Genomic DNA, 13,326 nt, shown 5'->3' on the forward strand with positions numbered 1-13,326 from the left:
CTCATTAAGCTCCAGAACGAAGCTTTTCACATGAAATATGCATAAAGATAAAGGATTAATAAATATTCCTGGACCTGGAATCAGCAGCACACGATATGGCAGTGTGAGGTGAGCAGCTTAGGAGAACTTTCCTGCAATTGTTTCATACTGAATGTTGCATGCGTATCCAGGATTATTATATTATAAAAGTGCTACAATATGACTGTACTATGGGGTAGATGGTTTTGTTTCCTATATTTGACCACCTCCATAGCGCCTCTTCTCACGTTCTGCGTCTGTTCTCATACTGGGCTGGATTTATAGTTTGACGCATTTTGCGCCTCAAAGACACTACTACTACTACTTTGGTCGCAGAAATTGCGATTTTACATATGCATGTTAAGTTGCGCTTAGCTTAATAACAGCTTAATAACAGCAGTATTTCTGCGTCACTTACTCCCCATGGCAACGTGGAGATGATGAATGACCGTGTTATTACTCAGTTCTTATACAATATATGTAACTCCCCCCTCATCCATCATTTACTGCTGGTATATGCAGTGACAATCTCAGCATGGAAACGCCAAAATAAATCTGAATAGTGACGCCAGTGACGTCATACAGCTCTGGAGGGATCTACAGGCAACCAGCCAATCAGCAGCGTTTATCCAGTGCTCACCGCGCAGGGATTTACAGCACTGATGTCGTCCTGGTTGCTCTAAAAGCTGCGTGTGTACGTCCAAAGGATGCTCCAGGCACCGCTGCAATAGCGATTCTAGCCAGATGCAGCGGCCGTGGTTGAGCGGCGGTGCGGCCCGCAGGGCTATGTGCTGCGGCCTGCAAGGCCATGTGCTGCGGCACTGCTCGCACACCCCCAGTTGTGGCCCTGCACATGTGACCTGAGTTTATGCATGCGTACAGGGAGCGCGGGCACGAGCGGAGGGATCTGATCTTGGACCTCTTTCCCATAGGAAGGAGCGGGACCCTGGGCACCAATGCCATCTGAAGATGGAGCAGGTTCCTGCAGCCAAACTCCTAAAACTTTCAGTACTGGGACAGCCAGGTATGCAGGAGACATCTGTGATCTCTCCTGCATTAAATAGCCCCAGTACGTCTATCTTACAAATGTAAGCAAAACTATAGAATATTCACACTGGACGATGTATGTACCCAGCGACGGTAAATGCATGATATATCGGGCACAGAAGTGCACAATACTGCGTAGACGATTCACATTAAAACAACAAATTGTCCAGTATATCGTCTAGTGTGTACCCAGCTTACAGGATGATGAATGGGCCCTGTTCTCTCTAGTTTTTACCACCTAGTCTTTTCATTGCAACAAAGGGCGGAATTCAATTGTTTACAGCCCCCATCGCGCCCGACAGAGCTATTCAATTGTTGCTCCTGTCGGGCGCGATCAGCTGCCAGCGCTCCATTTCAGCTCGCAGCCCCAGAGGGGTGCGAGCCGAAATCGACGAAAAGTGACCTGTTTGGGCGCCCAAACGGCACTTTTCGCGATCGCACCCAGCACTTTGGTCGGGGGTTAGCCGATTTACAAAAAGCTGGAACAATTGAATAGCGGCCTGCGAACTCCTGTCACTTTAGATGGGAAATCCGTGCCGCGAAAACAATTGAATTCCGCCCAAAGAGCCTTATTAAAATCCCCCCCCCAGCTTCTTGCAGCTGTTCTGCCATCTTGCATCTACTCGACATAACAAATCAAGGGTCCGAGTCATTTGTGCATGAGACTTTCAGTCAGTGTAATGTGGAAGCTATGAAGGGGTTAATGTATAAACCACCTGTGTATTGCTCGTTCTACCTGAAATATGTAGGGGTTAAACAGAAGGAAAATTATCTATTGCCCTCTCCCTGGGGTGTAGTGTAATAAAGGAAGAGATGATACCGGGGTCTGGAGTAATAAAGGAAGAGAGTATACCGGGGACTGGTGTAATAAGGGAAGAGAGGATACCGGGGTCTGGTGTAATAAAGGAAGAGAGGATACCGGGGTCTGGTGTAATAAAGGAAGACAGGATACCGGGGTCTGGTGTAATAAAGGAAGAGAGTATACCGGGGACTGGTGTAATAAGGGAAGAGAGGATATCGGGGTCTGGTGTAATAAAGGAAGAGAGGATCCCGGGGTCTGGTGTAATAAAGGAAGAGGGAATACCGTGGACTGGTGTAATAAGGGAAGAGAGGATACCGGGGTCTGGTGTAATATGGGAAGAGAGGATACCGGGGTCTGGTGTAATAAAGGAAGAGAGGAAACCGGGGTCTGGTGTAATAAAGGAAGAGAGGATACCAGGGTCTGGTGTAATAAGGGAAGAGAGGATACCGGGGTCTGGTGTAATATGGGAAGAGAGGATACCGGGGTCTGGTGTAATAAAGGAAGAGAGGAAACCGGGGTCTGGTGTAATAAAGGAAGAGAGGATACCGGGGTCTGGTGTAATAAAGGAAGACAGGATACCGGGGTCTGGTGTAATAAAGGAAGAGAGGATACCGCGGTCTGGTGTAATAAAGGATGACAGGATACCGGGGTCTGGTGTAATGTGGGAAAAGAGGATACCGGGGTCTGGTGTAATAAAGGAAGAGAGGATACCGGGGACAGGTGTAATAAAGGAAGAGAGGATACCGGGGTACGGTGTAATAAAGGAAGAGAGGATACAGGGGTCTGGTGTAATAAAGGAAGAGAGGATACCGCGGTCTGGTGTAATAAAGGGAGAGAGGATACCGGGGTCTGGTGTAATATGGGAAGAGAGGATACCGGGGTCTGGTGTAATAAAGGAATAGAGAATACCGGGATCTGGTATAATAAAGGAAGAGAGGATACCGGGGTCTGGTGTAATAAAGGAAGAGAGGATATTGGGGTCTGGTGTAATAAGGGAAGAGAGGATACCGGGGTCTGGTGTTATAAAAGAAGAGAGGATACCGGGCACTGGTGTAATAATGGAAGAGAGGATGCCGGGGTCTGGTGTAATAAGGGAAGAGAGGATACCGGGGTCAGGTGTAATAAAGGAAGACAGGATACAGGGGTCTGGTGTAATATGGGAAGAGAGGATACCGTGGTCTGGTGTAATAAAGGAAGAGAAGATACCGGGGTCTTGTGTAATAAAGGAAGAGGGGATACCGGGGACTGGTGTAATAAAGGAAGAGAGGATACCAGGGTCTCGTGTAATAAGGAGAGAGAGGATACCGGGGTCTGGTGTAATAAAGGAAGAGAGGATACCGGGGTCTGGTGTAATAAGGGAAGAGAGGATACCGGGGTCTGGTGTAATAAAGGAAGACAGGATACCGGGGTCTGGTGTAATATGGGAAGAGAGGATACCGGGGTCTGGTGTAATAAAGGAAGTGAGGATCCCGGGTCTGGTGTAATAAAGGAAGCGACGATACCGGGGTCTGGTGTAATATGGGAAGAAAGGATACCGGGGTCTGGAGTAATAAAGGAAGAGAGGATACCGGGGTCTGGTATAATAAAGGAAAGAGGATACCGAGTTCTGGTGTAATAAAGGAAGAGCGGATACCGGGGTCTGGTGTAATAAAGGAAGAGAGGATACCGGGGTCTGGTGTAATAAAGGAAAAGAGGATACCAGGTTCTGGTGTAATAAAGGAAGAGAGGATACCGGGGTCTGGTGTAATAAAGGAAGAGAGGATACCGGGGCCTGGTGTAATAAAGGAAGAGAGGATACAGGGGTATGGTGTAATAAAGGAAGACAGGATACCGGGGTCTGGTGTAATATGGGAAGAGAGGATACCGGGGTCTGGTGTAATAAAGGAAGAGGGGATACCGGGGACTGGTGTAATAACGGAAGAGAGGATACCGGGGTCTGGTGTAATAAAGGAAGAGAGGATACCGGGGTCTGGTGTAATAAAGGAAGAGAGGATACCGGGGTCTGGTGTAATAAAGGAAGAGAGGATACCGGGGTCTGGTGTAATAACGGAAGAGAGGATTCCGTGGTCTGGTGTAATAAAGGAAGAGAAGATACCGGGGTCTTGTGTAATAAAGGAAGAGGGGATACCGGGGACTGGTGTAATAAAGGAAGAGAGGATACCAGGGTCTCGTGTAATAAGGAGAGAGAGGATACCGGGGTCTGGTGTAATAAAGGAAGAGAGGATACCGGGGTCTGGTGAAATAAGGGAAGAGAGGATACCGGGGTCTGGTGTAATAAAGGAAGACAGGATACCGGGGTCTGGTGTAATATGGGAAGAGAGGATACCGGGGTCTGGTGTAATAAAGGAAGTGAGGATCCCGGGTCTGGTGTAATAAAGGAAGCGACGATACCGGGGTCTGGTGTAATATGGGAAGAAAGGATACCGGTGTCTGGAGTAATAAAGGAAGAGAGGATACCGGGGTCTGGTATAATAAAGGAAAGAGGATACCGAGTTCTGGTGTAATAAAGGAAGAGCGGATACCGGGGTCTGGTGTAATAAAGGAAGAGAGGATACCGGGGTCTGGTGTAATAAAGGAAAAGAGGATACCAGGTTCTGGTGTAATAAAGGAAGAGAGGATACCGGGGTCTGGTGTAATAAAGGAAGAGAGGATACCGGGGTCTGGTGTAATAAAGGAAGAGAGGATACAGGGGTATGGTGTAATAAAGGAAGACAGGATACCGGGGTCTGGTGTAATATGGGAAGAGAGGATACCGGGGTCTGGTGTAATAAAGGAAGAGGGGATACCGGGGACTGGTGTAATAACGGAAGAGAGGATACCGGGGTCTGGTGTAATAAAGGAAGAGAGGATACCGGGGTCTGGTGTAATAAAGGAAGAGAGGATACCGGGGTCTGGTGTAATAAAGGAAGAGAGGATACCGGGGTCTGGTGTAATAACGGAAGAGAGGATACCGGGGTCTGGTGTAATAAAGGAAGAGAGGATACCGGGGTCTGGTGTAATAAAGGAAGAGAGGATACCGGGGTCTGGTGTAATAAAGGAAGAGAGGACACCGGGGTCTGGTGTAATAAAGGAAGAGAGGATACCGGGGTCTGGTGTAATAAGGAAGAGACGATATCGGGGTCTGGTGTAATAAAGGAAGAGAGGATACCGGGGTCTGGTGTAATAAAGGAAGAGAGGATACCGGGGTCTGGTGTAATAAAGAAAGATAGGATACCGGGGTCTGGTGTAATAAAGGAAGAGAGGATACCGGGGTCTGGTGTAATAAAGGAAGAGAGGATACCGGGGTCTGGTGTAATAAAGGAAGAGAGGATATTGGGTTCTGGTGTAATAAAGGAAGAGAGGATATTGGGGTCTGGTGTAATAAAGGAAGAGAGGATACCGGGGTCTGGTGTAATAAAGGAAGAGAGGATACAGGGGTCTGGTGTAATAAGGGAAGAGAGGGTACCGGGGTCTGTTGTAATAAAGGAAGAGAGGATACCGGGGTCTGGTGTAATAAAGGAAGAGAGGATACCGGGGTCTGGTGTAATAAAGGAAGAGAGGATACCGGGGTCTGGTGTAATAAAGGAAGAGAGTATACCGGGGTCTGGTGTAATAAAGGAAGAGAGGATACCGGGGTCTGGTGTAACAAAGGAAGAGAGGATACCGGGGTCTGGTGTAATAAAGGAAGAGAGGATACCGGGGTCTGGTGGAATAAAGGAAGAGAGGATACCGGGGTCTGGTTTAATAAAGGAAGAGAGTATACCGGGGTCTGGTGTATTAAAGGAAGAGAGGATACCGGGGTCTGGTGGAATAAAGGAATACAGGATACCGGGGTCTGGTGTAATAAAGGAAGAGAGTATACCGGGGTTTGGTGTAATAAAGGAAGAGAGGATACCGGGGTCTGGTGTAATAAAGGAAGAGAGGATACCGGGGTCTGGTGTAATAAAGGAAGAGAGGATACCGGGGTCTGGTGGAATAAAGGAAGAGAGGATACCGGGGTCTGGTGTAATAAGGGAATAGAGGATACCGAGGCCTGGTGTAATAAAGGAAGAGAGGATACCGGGGTCTGGTGTAATAAAGGAAGAGAGGATATTGGGGTCTGGTGTAATAAAGGAAGAGAGGATACCGGGGTCTGGTGTAATAAAGGAAGAGAGGATAACGGGGTCTGGTGTAATAAAGGAAGAGAGGATACCGGGGTCTGGTGTAATAAAGGAAGAGAGGATACCGGGGTCTGGTGTAATAAAGGAAGAGAGGACACCGGGGTCTGGTGTAATAAAGGAAGAGAGGATACCGGGGTCTGGTGTAATAAGGAAGAGACGATATCGGGGTCTGGTGTAATAAAGGAAGAGAGGATACCGGGGTCTGGTGTAATAAAGGAAGAGAGGATACCGGGGTCTGGTGTAATAAAGAAAGATAGGATACCGGGGTCTGGTGTAATAAAGGAAGAGAGGATACCGGGGTCTGGTGTAATAAAGGAAGAGAGGATACCGGGGTCTGGTGTAATAAAGGAAGAGAGGATATTGGGTTCTGGTGTAATAAAGGAAGAGAGGATATTGGGGTCTGGTGTAATAAAGGAAGAGAGGATACCGGGGTCTGGTGTAATAAAGGAAGAGAGGATACAGGGGTCTGGTGTAATAAGGGAAGAGAGGGTACCGGGGTCTGTTGTAATAAAGGAAGAGAGGATACCGGGGTCTGGTGTAATAAAGGAAGAGAGGATACCGGGGTCTGGTGTAATAAAGGAAGAGAGGATACCGGGGTCTGGTGTAATAAAGGAAGAGAGTATACCGGGGTCTGGTGTAATAAAGGAAGAGAGGATACCGGGGTCTGGTGTAACAAAGGAAGAGAGGATACCGGGGTCTGGTGTAATAAAGGAAGAGAGGATACCGGGGTCTGGTGGAATAAAGGAAGAGAGGATACCGGGGTCTGGTTTAATAAAGGAAGAGAGTATACCGGGGTCTGGTGTATTAAAGGAAGAGAGGATACCGGGGTCTGGTGGAATAAAGGAATACAGGATACCGGGGTCTGGTGTAATAAAGGAAGAGAGTATACCGGGGTTTGGTGTAATAAAGGAAGAGAGGATACCGGGGTCTGGTGTAATAAAGGAAGAGAGGATACCGGGGTCTGGTGTAATAAAGGAAGAGAGGATACCGGGGTCTGGTGGAATAAAGGAAGAGAGGATACCGGGGTCTGGTGTAATAAGGGAATAGAGGATACCGAGGCCTGGTGTAATAAAGGAAGAGAGGATACCGGGGTCTGGTGTAATAAAGGAAGAGAGGATATTGGGGTCTGGTGTAATAAAGGAAGAGAGGGTACCGGGGTCTGGTGTAATAAAGGAAGAGAGGATAACGGGGTCTGGTGTAATAAAGGAAGAGAGGATACCGGGGTCTGTTGTAAAAAAGGAAGAGAGAATACCGGGGTCTGGTGTAATAAGGAAGAGAGGATATCGGGGTCTGGTGTAATAAAGGAAGAGAGGATACCGGGTCTGGTGTAATAAAGGAAGAGTGGATACCGGGGCCTGCTGTAATAAATGAAGAGAGACCGGGGTCTGGTGTAATAAAGGAAGAGAGGATACCGGGGTCTGGTGTAATAAAGGCAGAGAGGATACCGGGGCCTGCTGTAATAAAGGAAGAGAGACCGGGGTCTGGTGTAATAAAGGAAGAGAGGATACCGGGGTCTTGTGTAATAAAGGAAGAGAGGATACCGGGGCCTGCTGTAATAAAGGAAGAGAGACCTGGGTCTGGTGTAATAAAGGAAGAAAGGACACCGGGATCTTGTGTAATAATGGAAGAGATTACCGGGGTCTGGTGTAATAAAGGTAGAGAGGATACCGGGGTCTGGTGTAATAAAGGAAGAGAGGATACCGGGGTCTGGTGAAATAAAGGAAGAGAGGATACCAGGGTCTGGTGTAATAAAGGAAGAGAGGATACCGGGGTCTGGTGTAATAAAGGAAGAGAGGATACCGGGGTCTGGTGTAATAAAGGAAGAGAGGATACCAGGGTCTTGTGTAATAAAGGAAGAGAGGATACCGGGGTCTGGTGTAATAAAGGAAGAGAGGATACCAGGGTCTTGTGTAATAAAGGAAGAGAGGATACCGGGGTCTGGTGTAATAAAGGAAGAGAGGATAACGGGGTCTGGTGTAATAAAGGAAGAGAGGATACCGGGGTCTGGTGTAATAAAGGAAGAGAGGATAACGGGGTCTGGTGTAATAAAGGAAGAGAGGATACCGGGGTCTGGTGTAATAAAGGAAGAGAGGATACCGGGGTCTGGTGTAATAAGGAAGAGAGGATATTGGGGTCTGGTGTAATAAAGGAAGAGAGGATACCGGGTCTGGTGTAATAAAGGAAGAGAGGATACCGGGGCCTGCTGTAATAAAGGAAGAGAGACCGGGGTCATGTGTAATAAAGGAAGAGAGGATACCGGGGACTGGTGTAATAAAGGCAGAGAGGATCCCGGGGTCTGGTGTAATAAAGGGAGAGAGGATACCGGAGTCTGGTGTAATAAAGGAAGAGAGGATACCGGGGTCTGGTGTAATAAAGGCAGAGAGGATCCCGGGGTCTGGTGTAATAAAGGGAGAGAGGATCCCGGGGTCTGGTGTAATAAAGGAAGACAGGATACCGGGGTCTGTTGTAATAAAGGAAGAGAGGATACCGGGCTGATTTCTATCAGGATATCATTATACTGTAGTAAATCAGGTCATTATATTACTCTGCTGTTTTCAGAGAGTCAGGGCCAAGATTACAGGTCAATATCTGAGTAGCAGATCCTGTATTTCCTGTACAATAAAACAGTTATGAATCAATTCATTGATAACCATTGGAACCGTATACCTTTATTACCGGGTGATGGGATGATTTAGATTTAGAGCGGAGCTCTATGAACCCCCCCACCTGTAGAACTCATCAAATATAGACAGAACCCCAGATCACTGTGTGCCGATGATACGCTCCATTCCTACGTTCTCCCCGTGTGCTAAACGTTAGTTTAAATAAGAGAGTCAACAATATTTATGCAGGAATCCCGAAGGGCAGAGAGAAAATGATCCTGTGTTCCTCCATCATTGCAGGCAATGCCCCCAAATATGCTCCTCCCTCATCTCATTTTAATAATCTCGGGCGGAAATGTTATTCTGCGGTGCGTTGCATACTTTGCACATCAGTACAACGCCTCCATACTGCACAGGGAACGCCGTGACAAGTTTGGCTTCTCCGCAAATGCGTCCACCTTGCTTCATAAACCTACGCACCTCAGCAGCATATGGGGAGATCAGGGTGCATGGCACTGCCAAGGAGGATTTCTGGATGCATACAGAAGCCCAATATTCCCAGCATACCGCACCTCCCTAATACCTGATGTGAGCATTAAATATATCTCTTATGGTATATGGGGGAGATTTATCACGTTACAGGCTGCGTTTGAAAAATGACAATTAGGAGCTGATTGGTTGGTACTTTATGCAGGTGGTATGACAGCGTCTACGTCTCAGTCCCTGCACCCTCAGACACAGGGATGTGCACCAGGGAAGGGCTTTGTATAACGTTGCAGATGGGTGACCACCAATAGACGCAGCAATGGCCGCACTTGCGCCCACCTCTGAATGTGAGGCTGATCCTCAGTAGGTTGGAAGGAATTTTGCAGACAGAAGTTATCATTTACATACTTTGTGCTCACGTTGGGAAATGTCCCCGTGGCTGGCGGCACAACTGCCTACACATAGAAGAATCTGCCCATTTCATCAAGTTAGTGAATTCCTGTAAAAAGTTTGTTTCACGATAGTTTCATCATTTGAACCAAGCGCAAAAAAAAAGGAAGCATTACAGTTACACTTGTGAGCTGAGGAATATCGCCCCGGACAACGCCTGCAGCAGATGATGCCTGGTGTATCCCGCCCTGGCACCTTACCACCCAGCGGGTTATTCTGTAATACATTATACTTTCTGATCATTTATGAGCCTGACAGGAGGGGTGCACGTCCCTGGAATCGGTATGAATTACTGCCGGACCTAAGCCCGATGGATGAAATACCGACGCCAGAAGGCCGGCACATTAAGATCCCAACTGAGGTGAGTTAGACCCCTAACCCTCCCCTCTCCCTCCCTAACCCTCCTTTAGGGGTGCTTAACCATAACCTCCCCCCCTAGTGCTTAACCCTAACCCCCAAGGGGTGCCTAAACCTAACCCCCCCTCCCCGCACCCTAAACCTAACCTCCCCCCGATGGTGCCTGACGCTAAACCCCCTTCCCCTTGCCTAACCCTAACCCTCCCAGGGGGGTGCCTAACCCTAAATCCCCCCAGGAGTCCCTAAACCTAATCCTCCCCCTCCGCAGCTATCAGCTTACCTACGTTCGGTATGCCGGGCGTCGAGATTTCGGCGTGGGGCTGCTAGGAGTCAGTATTTAGGCGCCTACCATTAGTCCCATGCCGGGATCTCACTGTCGGGCTTCCTGACCACATCCCACGTCTCTTACTGCACCAAAAGGGGAACGATTATATCCATTTTATTCATGTATAATTTTATACACTCTAGAAAGGTGCCACGCGCTCATTAATTCATGTCGCTAACCATAAGCCTCCAGCGCTTCCTTTAACGCCGCAGAGAGTCCGTGGGAGGCCGACACTCGTTAATGAGAGAACCAGCAGCTCGCTGCCTCGGGATGTGTGACGGATTTCTCACTGAAATGCTCTGAATAATCAGATCTGTTCCGACAATGAAGGGAAAGTGAGATACCGGAGACAATATGGGATTATTCGGAATTGTCATACAAAGCTTCCCGGTTATTTATACGCTTCGCTTTCAGAGGCTCGCTGACATGGCGGTGTGTGCCGCACTTACTGTATGCGCTGCAGGTCTGGCCGGATCTAAGAATAACCAGCGCACTGTATCTGTGGGAAGGGGCTGTAATTAGCGATGATTCTCCTTATCTCTGGGATGTCAGGAATGTGTCAGACCCCAGAATATCCTGAGAGTCTGTAATTACTGAGTCACCACCAGTGTCTCCTGCTAAATAGGTCACAGCTCCAGAAGAGCGTAATGTTCCTGTGCACCCTCGGAGGGGTCGCTGTGTCCAGAATGGGTCACGTTCCTATAGATTGTAAGCTTGCGAGCAGGGCCTTCCTACCTATATCTGTCTGTTATTACCCAGTTTTGTTCTATTAATGATTCCAATTGTAAAGCGCAACGGAATATGCTGCGCTATATAAGAAAGTGTTAATAAATAAATAAATTTCCCGGTTGTATAGGACTGCGCCCACGAGAACGCCTTCTCAGGTATGTGTATTCAAGGAGCGTTGCAGGTGTTGGGATCATTAATCCCTGTGGCTCGCTGGAAAATGGCTGCCAGAGTCTCAATTTCCATTGATGCTCATTTGAACGGCAGAGGTTTATGGGGATCACTGATCCCTACGCCTGCATGATGTACTGAGCGACACCATTAATGCTGCATTAGCTGCAGTCTAAGAAAATGCTGACTTGTACAAGGTCCTAGGGATGGATCTAGTTACCCTCGGCAGGTGCAGGCCTGACCTGGGACCCGCCACGATTGAAGGTATTGTTTGAGGTACCCTGTACGGACTGCTGGATCCCAGGTAAGGTCTCTTTCTAGTGTGGACACCGGATTCATCCCTTAAACAGCAGGAAAACTTGGCACATTATAATAAAGAGAAGTGGTTGCAAGAGGGAATTATAGGGTCCTTCAACTGTGACCAATTTAGTATATGGTACTAGTGGTGGCTCCTTTATTACTACCTTGTAGGATGTTCAGGGGTCTGACACACGTCCTACACTAATTCATGCCGTATAGTAAATTAATGTTATAACTTATTACATATGACGTCCGTGAACTGAGATCTTAATGGCAGTGTTCTGTCATGCGGCACATTAATCATATGTTGGAAGGAAGTAGTATAGGTCAAGGACTGGACGCTATGGGGAGATGTAACTCAGTGTGGTCCTGCCCAGAGGCTCGAGCCACCTCTGGCTAACTCAGGGCCTGATTCAGAGCCGGTCGCTCCGACAGAGCGCTCGCTCTGAATCAGGGTTGGTCTTTTTTTTTCTTAAGAACGGCCTCCTGGCCGCTCGCATAGTTGTGGGTGACCACCCACAGCTATAGCAAGCGGCCATGATGATGGTCGCGATGGCCAAGACCATCGCGACCATCAGGCTTGCGACAAGACCCTTGTGGTAGGTTCTCGTGGCCGCAAGGCCCAGAGAGCTTTCGGCTCTAACAGAGCCGAAAGCTCACTCACTGACATCACTTGTGATGTCAGTGGGGCCGCCCCCAGACGGTAGGCGTTCTCATGGGAATGCCTCCGTCTGGGCAGCCACCCCCCCAGCCCGCCCACCAAAGTGGGCGTGTTGTCACTCAACATCGACAGCACGCCCCCTTTGGTGCGAGACCTGGAGTGATGGATTGCCCGTCGCTATCCGGGTCTCGTGCATGCGCACGACGGAGCTGGCTCCGTTGTGCGCATGCGCTCTGGGCCACCATCGACCTGGTTGCGAGCGCTCAGCGCTTGCGACCGGGTCTGAATCAGGCCCTCAGTCCTTTGTTGGGTGGTTCCTATTTATGGCCTTGAATGTTTTCCAGGAAAGAGAGTCCTCATAACTTCCTATCACTGGATCAGAGAGCAAGGACTGTGCCGGTCACCCAAATGATCACAGTGTAGGTACATACAAATATTATATAGAGATGGGGAAAGTTAGAACCTGCAAACTCTTGGACTCAATGGGGAACAGAACACAAGGTGCTATTGATATTTGGAGGCACCGGTGATCAATCACCTCGTTTGTCCATCTCTATACATGTCCTAGGGCCTTATTTATCAAGTTTTATCATATGAAACAAGTTTAAAACTCTGCGTATGATAAATTGGTACTCCAGCCAATCAACTGTCGTTTTTAAAATGACAGTTGGGAGCTGATTGGCTGGAGCACCATTTATCCTACACAGTAAGTTTTCAAGCTTGTTGTGTATGATAAAACTCATTAAAAAATGGGCCCCTTAGCCTGGAAAATCCACAAACCACATAGAAGAGATGGAGCTCTTAGTGGTGGTTGGCACGTTCCTTACAAAGTATGTCAGTCTTCTGGTGCCGTGCTAGGGACGGGAATCAAATGATCAAGCATCAGAAACATTGATTCTTTGATTTCGATGTTTTGCCATCGATGATGAGTTTGCAGCGTTTACTGATCATCAATGGTCTTGTTCCGATGCTTGTAACCTGACTTCTGAGTGGCTCAGGTGGCCGGACAGCCTCCCAAACTGCTCTTTATTGTAATTGAATTATACAGTGCATCGAGCTGTCCGCACGCCTCAAACAAGCGCAGAAGTCGGGCTACACGCCCATGCCACTCTCATCATGAGCCTGATCTGTTCCATGGATCTGCGTGGTAACCTTCAAAGGCGGGGGCAAGCTCTGGGGTCCTCCGCCAAGGTGGGTATGTAAGGTGCAGCGCAGTCTGCGATTTCTTTCCTCACCACATG

The 13,326-nt window shown here is 48.3% G+C and overlaps 1 protein-coding gene across 1 annotated transcript in view; it reads right to left on the reverse strand.

The window, feature by feature from the left end:
- The window catches only part of GAREM2 (GRB2 associated regulator of MAPK1 subtype 2), a 118,307-nt gene that overhangs the window by 64,406 nt on the left and 40,575 nt on the right, over positions 1–13,326 (reverse strand). The window lies entirely within an intron of this gene.

Source organism: Taudactylus pleione, unplaced genomic scaffold, assembly GCF_031769625.1.
Source record: "Taudactylus pleione unplaced genomic scaffold, aTauple2 ptg000277l, whole genome shotgun sequence".
Taxonomy (NCBI): domain Eukaryota; kingdom Metazoa; phylum Chordata; class Amphibia; order Anura; family Myobatrachidae; genus Taudactylus; species Taudactylus pleione.